Source organism: Harmonia axyridis, chromosome 2 (genome assembly GCF_914767665.1).
Source record: "Harmonia axyridis chromosome 2, icHarAxyr1.1, whole genome shotgun sequence".
Classification (NCBI taxonomy): Eukaryota; Metazoa; Arthropoda; class Insecta; order Coleoptera; family Coccinellidae; genus Harmonia; species Harmonia axyridis.
In genome coordinates, this window is record NC_059502.1 from 58,259,594 (window position 1) to 58,269,928 (window position 10,335).

The window sequence follows — 10,335 nt, forward strand, 5'->3', positions numbered from 1 at the left end:
CTAAAGCTTTCGACTTACCTAATTTCAATATATTTCCTAATGACAAAGCTTTCTAGTATCGATCACAGGAATTTTTTTGGACTGGATACGGAGATACAGCTAATCGCCATGCCAGAGTAAACAACTCTAATTTGTCTACATTTGAGCAGGATATGGGAGTTGCTCAGAGGGGTGTATTAGGGCCATTTTATTTCTTATTCTTATCATTTCTCTCGAAACCTTTGGCCCATTTTAGCGATTATTTACGATTTGTAGCTTGATTCCTTGGGAATATAGCTGTTCAAATGCCGTGCTCATTTACCTTGCTTTTTGTTATATACAGGAATGAACAAAAAAAACATTAAAAGCAAGTTTTTATTCCGAACACCCTGAGAAGTGGGTAGACAAGAATGTGGACGAAAACTCAGAAGTTGCCACATACTTTCTGAAAATTTACTTTCTTTATTTGTTGCAATATCTTAAATTTGAGAGAAACTACAGCACTTTGAATGGTTTAGTACTCGGAAAGAAAATTTGTTCGTTGAAATTAAGAATGGCAATCATCAACTTGATTTCATTGATACAATTTACTTTTTCATCAATATAATGAAATTTCATTCTTTACTGAATAGCGGTCGTTGCTGCTGCTCCGTTAGCCTTCCGGGAAGCATTTTTCCGTTTCCTTTGGGGCTAACGCAACCAGTAGATGCTCTAATCCATTGGGAAACAGATGCGCGCTAGAGAATTGCCTTCCCTAAGTGGTTAACGCACCTTATGCAAGATTGTAAAGAAGAACGGATTCCTTTAATAATTTTGAGAAAAAGAGGCCTATAAACATAGAAACAAGCAAACGCTTTGTTTTCGAGATACAGTCCTTGTAGTCCTATTTTTTGTGATGCTTAAATATATACCAGTTTATCGAATCTTTATTAATCTTCTCAACAGATCGGGTAAATAAGTAACAAAATAATTAATTTATTCATCACAATCTACTAACGGAATATTTATAATAATTTAGATTTTCCTCAGGATAACTAGAGAACTGTTTTTTTCTTGAAATCGGTTTTTTTCTCGAAATAGTACTGGACCAGAGTTTCTTTTTACATTTTCCAAAATACCAGTGGTTCAAAACAAAATTCTGGAGGAGAGAAGCGGGTACTCTTCCAAAAAAATATATTACCCTGCAGATTTGGATACAAAATTAGCATATCATATAATAAAAACTTTAAATTGGAACATATATGCCAAATTTAAGTTCAATATCTGGTGCTATAAGAGAAAAACTAGAAAAAATAAATCAAACTTTAACACCCAATATCTCGAAAACAAAGCGTTTGCGGGCCTTCGTTTATAATGATTAAAACAATCCAATCAATCTCACATTTTTGTTTGTACCTTCGATTCAGGAACACCCTTTATATACAGAATATAAAAGTGAGGATTGTTGTTCAAAAAAATTGAATATTCAAATAACTTTGCACAGATACCAACTTCAATATGAATACTGCCTTTCATTTACTTTTACCTTTCACCTATCATTATATGTGTATGAAATCTATTCTATTCTATTCATAAGAGAATAGAGAATTAAACTCGTACTTTAATAATTAATTCGGTCAATCTCAATGATCTAATATACTTTTTAATATAATATTAATGTTTCTGAAAAATCGGTTGAAAATAGATGAGTGAATTCATCAATACGATTACATGGAATGGAAGAATTAGGCAATTTTGTTTTTTATAGAAATTTTATAGAAATTTTTTCAGTTTACACTTAAAAAACACAAAACTTTGTATTTTAACTTCAAAACTATAATTGCAATAAAAATCTGATGTGCCATTCATTTTCTTCTAGCTCAAAGGGATTCTGAGATCCCTCCACTAGATGTGGAATTTTGGACACCCGATCATTTGATTTGGTTGATTATGAGTGAATAAGTAGTTTTGAAAATGAAATTGTGAATAAAAAAAATTCAATTTGAAATTAAAAGAAAAAATGAAAACAAATAAGTGAAATTAACATTTTTATTATTATACATTGTAAAAATCGCAAGACACTTGTGGTGAACTGACAAAATGGGAAAACTACTAATAACACCTGATGCCAAGCCTGTGCTTTTCTCGATTTTTTAATACTCAATTCCCGATACTTTGTTGATTTGAAACATAACTTTTATTATTGATCAATTTCACATTGAACCGACTATGATCCTTATTGAATTTGAATTGCTGAAGTAAATGTATTGGAGAATAATTTTTGACCGTTCACAAATTTGTATGCAATGAATTACGATGGAGCAAAGTCGAATCAAACCATTGAATTTTTATATTCTCATTTGGATTTCACCAAGAGTACATAGATAATATTGACTTTGTAATTTGACTAGTCACTCACACTGAAAATTGAGTCAGAGAGATGAGTTATCGATAAGATTATTATTTATCGAAAATGATTGTTTCGAAGAGTGTACTAAATATCCGGAACTACTTGATCTGGATCATTTTTTTATGATGAAATGTTTATACTATTATGATCAGTAATTCAGAGAATTATTCTAAGAGTAGTTCCGCTAGAAATTTCATACAACAAATAATAATTAGAGACAACATGAAAAATTGCATTAATAAATTTTCAATGAAACCTCAAGGAAGCATTTGCACAGATTGACATGGGGTCCCCCAAGGATCTGTATTGGATCCATTACTTTTATACTGTACCTGAACGACCTGGATGACAGAGATCTTATCAAAATGTTTGTAGATGATATCAGCTATCTATGTAGCCAAACAAATCGAAAAAACCTAATAAAAAGGGCACAAAACATATTTAAAAAGTTCGTCGACTGGTTCAACAAAAACCGTCTGTACTTAAAAATAGACAAAACACTCTTGGGAATTTCACACCTAGAATTAAGAAAAGCACAGAGTCACTTCTGATAATAAACGAAAGTAAAAGTATAAAATAGGTTCCCAAAACGAAATTTTTAGACTTATGGCTCGAAAATAATTAAGGTAGGGAAACTCAAGTAGATTCGGTTTGCAAGTAAAATTTCGTAGCCAACATTCAACCCCGCTTTGGGGCGAGTTGTTCCACCTGGGGGCAAATTGTTCCGCTGAGATTTTGACAATATTTTGTTTAAATAATGAAGGTTGCATTGATTAAAACAATTATTTATATAAACCTATGTATGTTAAGTTTATTTTACATAGAACTGAACTAAAAACAACAACACAATATTAGTCATCTTTATATTTAAACGCAAAAAACTTGAAGATTCACCTGCATCAACTTTCCTTCTTTCGAAGAAGTGTTCCAAAATAATTTGGCTTACTCATAATAATATTGTGATAAAATAAGGTTGTGACTTATAATGGATATTCCTCCTGGGGAGGATATATCCCCCCTTAGGTACGCCACTGGAATGTATGAGTGATTTCATTTTTTTTTTCTATTTTGTATCACACAATCGTTGGATCAATGAATTTACTCTACTTTACATAAAGAGAATAAGTTTCAATAAGAATAACATGGGTTAAGAGAATTGATTTTTTCAAAACAGGGATTTTTAGTTTTTTTTTCTGAGATGGTATGCTATTAATACCTAAATAAATAGTTAATAAGTCTCATGACGCGAGTATGTTGGTTATTCCTCAGGTGTTGAACATTCTGCTCAGGACTTTTGATTATTTAGGTACATGAGAGCAGATTCCCCAAATAGTTCCATATCTACATATAATGATACTCCTTCTAGATTTTCTCGATTTTTTTTAATCAATTAACAAATCGATTTCCATAATTCATTCAACTTAAATATTCATTTCGAAAGTTTATCGTTAAGTTTTTCCTATATTCTATATTGGACAGTCAGCATGTTTGCTTTATTACAAGAGATAATAAAAGAAATGTATCGAATCAATCTCGTAAAAACTGACCTACGTATATTCAAAGTATTTTCGGGAGTAAATAATGAAGATTAAACTTATCTAATAATCTTGCATTCATCTTCCTGGAATAGTTTCAGAATAAAGTATCTCCGCTTTAGATGAAACAAGATACCGAATCATAGCTCAAATTTTTGGATGACCATACGTGTGAGATTAATCCATTGTAGAGATTAATTCCATTCAATGTATTAATCTGATTCTTCAGATAATTGATACGAGAAACAAATAAAATACGGATATTTTGGAAATTCGTCAAACGTCTGATCAACCATCAGGTGAGTGAATTTACAATTCATCAATCATTTTATATTTTCAAGTCCATATTAAGGGAATCCATACAAATGTGTCAAACGCTTCGAATTTATCACAGTTAACTTTTTGGAATATGCAGAATTTAATGAATAAAGTCCCACACCTTCATGAGCCAATTGCTCCATTGAAGTCCACATATATACCTATAAGAAATTATGTGATCTCCAAGGGAACAATGAACGAATACCCTTGACTTCACGTCAACGCTTTTTTCATTTTTTCCAGCGAAGCAATTAACACAAGTTTTTTCGAATTCTCGCTTTAATATCTGTTGCTACTGAAATATTAGGTTTTTTCATTCTGCTTGAATTATGCATGGTTCTGAAGATGCTATCAACACGAAGTTTGAAATTGTTATTCTATATACCTAAACACGCAGAATCTTTTAAAAAGTCTAAAGGTGTTAAGATCTCGGTGATTTGTATTTACCTACCTACCTAGAAATAACATGACCAGGAAACTTTTCTTGAAAAATTGCCAGTTGCACTAGCTCAAACCTGGGTTATTAAACAAACGGGCTAGTACAACAATTTTCTCAGTTGTTTCGATTCTTCAAATCATTAACTTGTCCCAAAAGCTCAAATTTTTACACCACTTTCATTATTGTCTTCCGTGAGGATGCATATACCTTCCCATTTTTAATAATGGCGTAGTTTTTACTTGTCGAATGTCAAAAGATGACAGCTGTGACAGCTGCGCAGATAGCGGACTATTCAAAACCTGTTATTGAAAATCTCTTTCTAGCTTGAGAATTCAAAAATTTGAAAACGTATTTTCGAAAATTCATAACTGCGAAACTATCGAACTGAACATTTTGGGGTGAAAAATATTGTATTGAGAATGATTATTTCTATACATGTTTCGAATTCTATTATCATATGTTATCAATTTCAAAAATATCAATTCTTTGAAATTTGGTTCCTTGATTTTTAGTCATTGGATTCTAGGGAGATAAATCCTAAACGTATTTTGTACTGTTTTTCATAAAATAGCGTATACTATAGTAGCGATATACCGGTTTCACTCCTATTAGGGATCATCAGTACCGCATAACTCAACCCAAGATGACGAACAAACGAAATAGCAGGCAGTTATGCGGTACTGATGATTCCTAATAAGGGTGAAACCGGTATATCGGTACTCTCCCTTGATGACATGCATTCTCCTTGGTTTACTTTCGATTATTATGATTCCTATGAAATAGCGTGGAAATCTTCTGTTTGACAATGGTTATGTCGATGGCATTTTTGTTGATACATTAACCAGATAGATAATTAATATCGTATGATATTACACACTTGGAAATCGTACTTCTTTTTCTTTTTGTTTTTTCTTCAGATATATAAACAGTGATAATTTCAGAATATAAACTTTTTTCCTAGAACGATTCCAAAACTTCATCATCATAAATAAAATAATGAACCAAAAAGACATCGTTGAAATTCAAACGCTCTATTTTTTCAGAATGCACTCTATCGTCTACACACTCCTACTGTGTGGCGTTGCTTTCGCCGCTGTGAAAGAACATCCACTTTCCGACGAATTTATCAACAGTATAAACAGCGTCCAAAGCTCATGGAAAGCTGGAAGAAACTTCGATAAGGACACCCCAATCTCCCAGATCAAGAGCCTTCTGGGTGTTCCAAAAGGTTACAAGAGCAGACTGCCGGTAAAGGTGGAAAAACCTTTGGAAAATCTACCAGCAAATTTCGACGCTCGTCAACAATGGCCTGAATGTAAATCCTTAAAAGTTATTCAAGATCAATCAACATGCGGTTCCTGCTGGGTAATTATATTACAGTAAAACTCTTTCACTGAGGATTTCACAAAAATTTTTTCGATAGATCAATTCAGTTTGATTTCGATTATGAAAAATTAACTGGAATCTTTAAATTCTACATTGCTTTTATGTATCATTTGCATATTTTTCCAGAAAATTTATCTGAAATATGAAATAAATCCATAAATCGAATTTTCTCTTATGAAAAGGGATTTATTCCAATGTTAATAACTTTGAGATTTTTGCATGAAAATTTCTAATTCTCCAACTTTTATCAGAAGACATACCAAAATGCGTCTCCTTAATTAAAATTATCTCGGGAAATAATTTTTTAAGAACAGTGTAATACATACCATATACCACCTGAACAAAATGAGTTTTGATAATTGTTGACTTTGACATTGGAATCGAAACAGCCTGTATAGTCAATTTAATTTTTCATCGAAAGAGGAGAAGCCTTGGTATGTCATCTGATAGAAACTGGAGACTTGAAGCAATATGGAATTCAATGAATAATCCGATAACGAATAAAAAAACTAGTTGTTACATTCAAAAAACAAAAGTTGGTACAATTTCCGGTGAAACCAGTAATCAAATGAATCTGAAATTTTTTTCAAGAATTAATCTCTCCCAACAAAATTTAACTATTAAATTCCAAGTGCTTATCTCGACCCTTTCTTCGAAATATTCTTACCAATGATCTTCGTGAATCCCCTTATATAGGTTTGCAAAGTAGCAGTTTCAGATATTAGAGAGATTTTTCATACAATTGCTGTAATTACGTATCATTCATAACTAAAAGGTCTATAGAAATATTTTTAACATCGTTGTGGCCTTTGAAATATTCTTTACCAGTTTTCGGTAATACTGGCAACTATTCTATACGATAAAATTTCGAAATGGACAATCATAAAGTACCAATTCTATTCTATTTACATAAATTTTGGGAACTCTGCTTCAAAACACTCAATAACTAAATTAAAAATATTTCAAAGGCCACTGTTATGTTACAATCATTTATGAAAACCTCAGATTATTAATACGTACTTCTAAATAAACAAGAGGAACATACAGTCAAAACCAATAACATTCTGAGTAAAATATAATCAAACAAGATGTTCGAACGTTTGACTATACGTTTCACAAATTGTGAAACGTATAGTCAAGTATTGTATTTTATTTTCTTTTATTAATATTAAAGTTATGTTTCACCAAGCGATATGCGAGGAATCAATTTAGAAATTTTACAAAGACTAAGTTATTTATAAAAGTTCTCTCAACCAAATTAAAAAAAGAAAACCAAAAGTATTGTTTTGCTTAATATAATATTTAAGAAAATTAGTTACTGAATACGTATATTTAAAACAGGCTTTTGGAGCTGTTGAAGCCATGAGTGACCGAATCTGCATCCACTCCAATGGCACAAAGCAGATTTCACTTTCTGCTAGAAATCTTCTAACTTGCTGCTACAGCTGTGGTGAAGGTTGCGATGGAGGATACCCTGATGCAGCATGGGAATATTGGGTTTACAATGGTATTGTCTCTGGAAGTGGTTACGGATCTACCGAGGTAAAAGGGCCAATTAATATTTCTCCGTAATATGTCTAGAAGTTTCCATTTCAATTTTCTATCATCGAATCACAGAATAGACGTAGATCATAACAATTTGAAAATCATGTTGACTTCAGATTCAGATACAAAATTCAAGTATCAAGGGCGTAGAAGAGAGATTTTCAAAATATAAAATTTCAGTAATCTCGCAAAGATGTAGAACGAAAATTTCTCCATAATATGAACCAATAATAATCATTTTATCTTCTTTTGAAATCGACACGTCAGTAAAAATCGGACCCTTTTACGGTTTATGAGTTTATTATCAATTTCAGGATGAGTACTTTTATTGCACTACAAGCTCGTCTTCGTCCGAGGTTTATTATTTTCTTTTATCTATCCGCTTTCTCGGCATCGCCCTTTATTTGCCATCTGTGATTTTTGTATTTGTCATCGGTATACACTTACCCGTTGTTTTCGGTTTTTTGTATCATTCTCGTCAGAATATTTCAATATGTAGTTATCAAAGAATTGAACTAAGTTATTCGCAACGAAAAATTGTGTGGGCTGTGTTGTACAATATGTTGTGTATCATTCAAATTGCAATTCATTTGTGAAGACATCAGTTTTGAATTGACTATATCTACACGGTGTTCCTAAATTGGAGGTACAAATGAAAATGTCAGATTTCTCGGATCATTCCAAGAAATGTCAATGTCTACATACTTTTCAGTCCACCTAATATATATACATTTGCAACAGTTTTGTGTTCTGTAATGGGCTCATGAATGAAAATCTTCTGGCGCCAAGTGCTTTTCTTGAATTCAAATTTTTTCATTTTAGCTTCCAAGTTAAATTCATGTTACTTTCCTTTCCTAGTCAAAATCAACGTGAATCATCATATTTTTGTGGATTTATAAATCGTACCTATATTTTTCCAAGAATTTGAATATTTTTTTTACAGGGTTGTCAATCTTATCCATTCCCATCCTGCGAACATCATGTGTCTGGATCTCGTCCTCAATGTGGCAGTTCAAAGCCTACTCCGGAATGTATGGACGGATGTGATGAATCCTCAAAAGTGAATTATCTAACAGATAAAAATTACGGAAAGAGTTCATATACAGTGGATGAAGATGAAGACTCCATCAGATCGGAAATATTGAAAACGGGCCAGTTGAAGCGGCCTTCAATGTTTATGAGGATTTCCTCAACTATAGGAGTGGTAAGTAACATGAAGTAAACCAAAAATTCTTCATTAGTCTTGCTTTATTCAATATCACACATATACGATTTAATACCATACATACAACTATTTTTATAATGGTGGTTCTCTAATTAATAATGAGTACCTCATGCACAATTGTCCATATTCACCGTCGCCATATTGTTGTGCGACAATACCAACTACCCAGTGTTCCCAACGGACAAATATTGAGTTTACTAGAAAAATACCGCGAATATCAAAAATACTATCAGCCATAGAGATTATTCTTCCACTGACTATTTCCAAAAATGGAGCGAAGCCTTCATTTATACACTCGACCACAGTTAATTTGTTCATGAAACCACCTTTCACTAATGTTTTTATTTCCAAAAGGTGAAATTTTTGCGAAATATTGTCCCGAACAAGCATATCTGGCGTAGCAGCCAGAAAAGGTACTCCGGGATTCACACATAAACCACACTTATAAACTTTATATTGTGGAATTTTTATAGTAAAGTCAATATTTCTCCGTTGGGAACACTGGTTAGTTGGTACTGTCGCACAACAATATGGCGATGATGAATATGTTCAATTGACAGAATGTCGCTGACACAACCACTGTTGCCATACATAAAACAAACTTAAAATCAACTGCAATGGCCTCAGGTTTACTTCTAAATCATAACATAATTGACAGTACAAGTGTATTCGATTCGCTTTTTTGAGCGGATTACCCTATCTTTTCGTCACAATGTCTGAATTTTTTAATTGTAGCCCAAGAATCCGTCCTCAAATTTTCAATTCTTCTTCTTCTTTAACCACGATGGGTTTGCTCAAGCAAATGCATTTTTATCTAAATGCATTTTTATTTAGGTATCACTAGGCACTTTTTGAAGAAATTTTTCAATTTACAATTGAAAATTTTCATCCTACAGCCGACTCTATTTATTTTCAATGGTTTTTGCATCTTGTTATCTTATTCTTCCCAAATCAGAGATCTTCAAATTATTTTTTATTTTCCATAAACCAACGAACCACATCAAATTGAAACCAGGACAAAATATTATCAGCTCGATAGTGTACTCATCAATAATTCTTTTTTCAGGTGTATACAGGCACACATCTGGTTCCTTCCTTGGAGGACATGCCGTGAAAATGCTGGGTTGGGGAATTGAAAATGGTAGTAAATATTGGCTGATAGCAAATTCTTGGAATGAAGATTGGGGAGATAAAGGATATTTCAAAATCCTCCGTGGTGAAAATGAATGTGGAATCGAGGACGAAATTGTTGCTGGAATACCAGCTTGATTTTAAGTAACTTGGACAAAAATAAATATATTTTTCAATGAACTTCTCTCAATTCATATATATAATACCCATTTCCGTTTCGATATTCGTTTACATTTTTGTTTGTGTGGAATTAAAAATAACGCTTTCTCAGCAGCGATTTCTAACTTACACCCTGACCACTGTTATCTGTGGGATAGTGCTGAATATTAGGCCAATATGCTCTATTAGTGTGACGTCACACACCGCCATTTTTGGTTCTCCCGTCAGT

General features: G+C 32.5%; 1 pseudogene; it reads left to right on the forward strand.

Moving 5' to 3' along the window:
• Window positions 1–5,671: 5,671 nt before the first annotated feature.
• LOC123672830 lies at window positions 5,672–10,127 on the forward strand (annotated as a pseudogene).
• The last annotated feature ends 208 nt before the right edge of the window (window positions 10,128–10,335 follow it).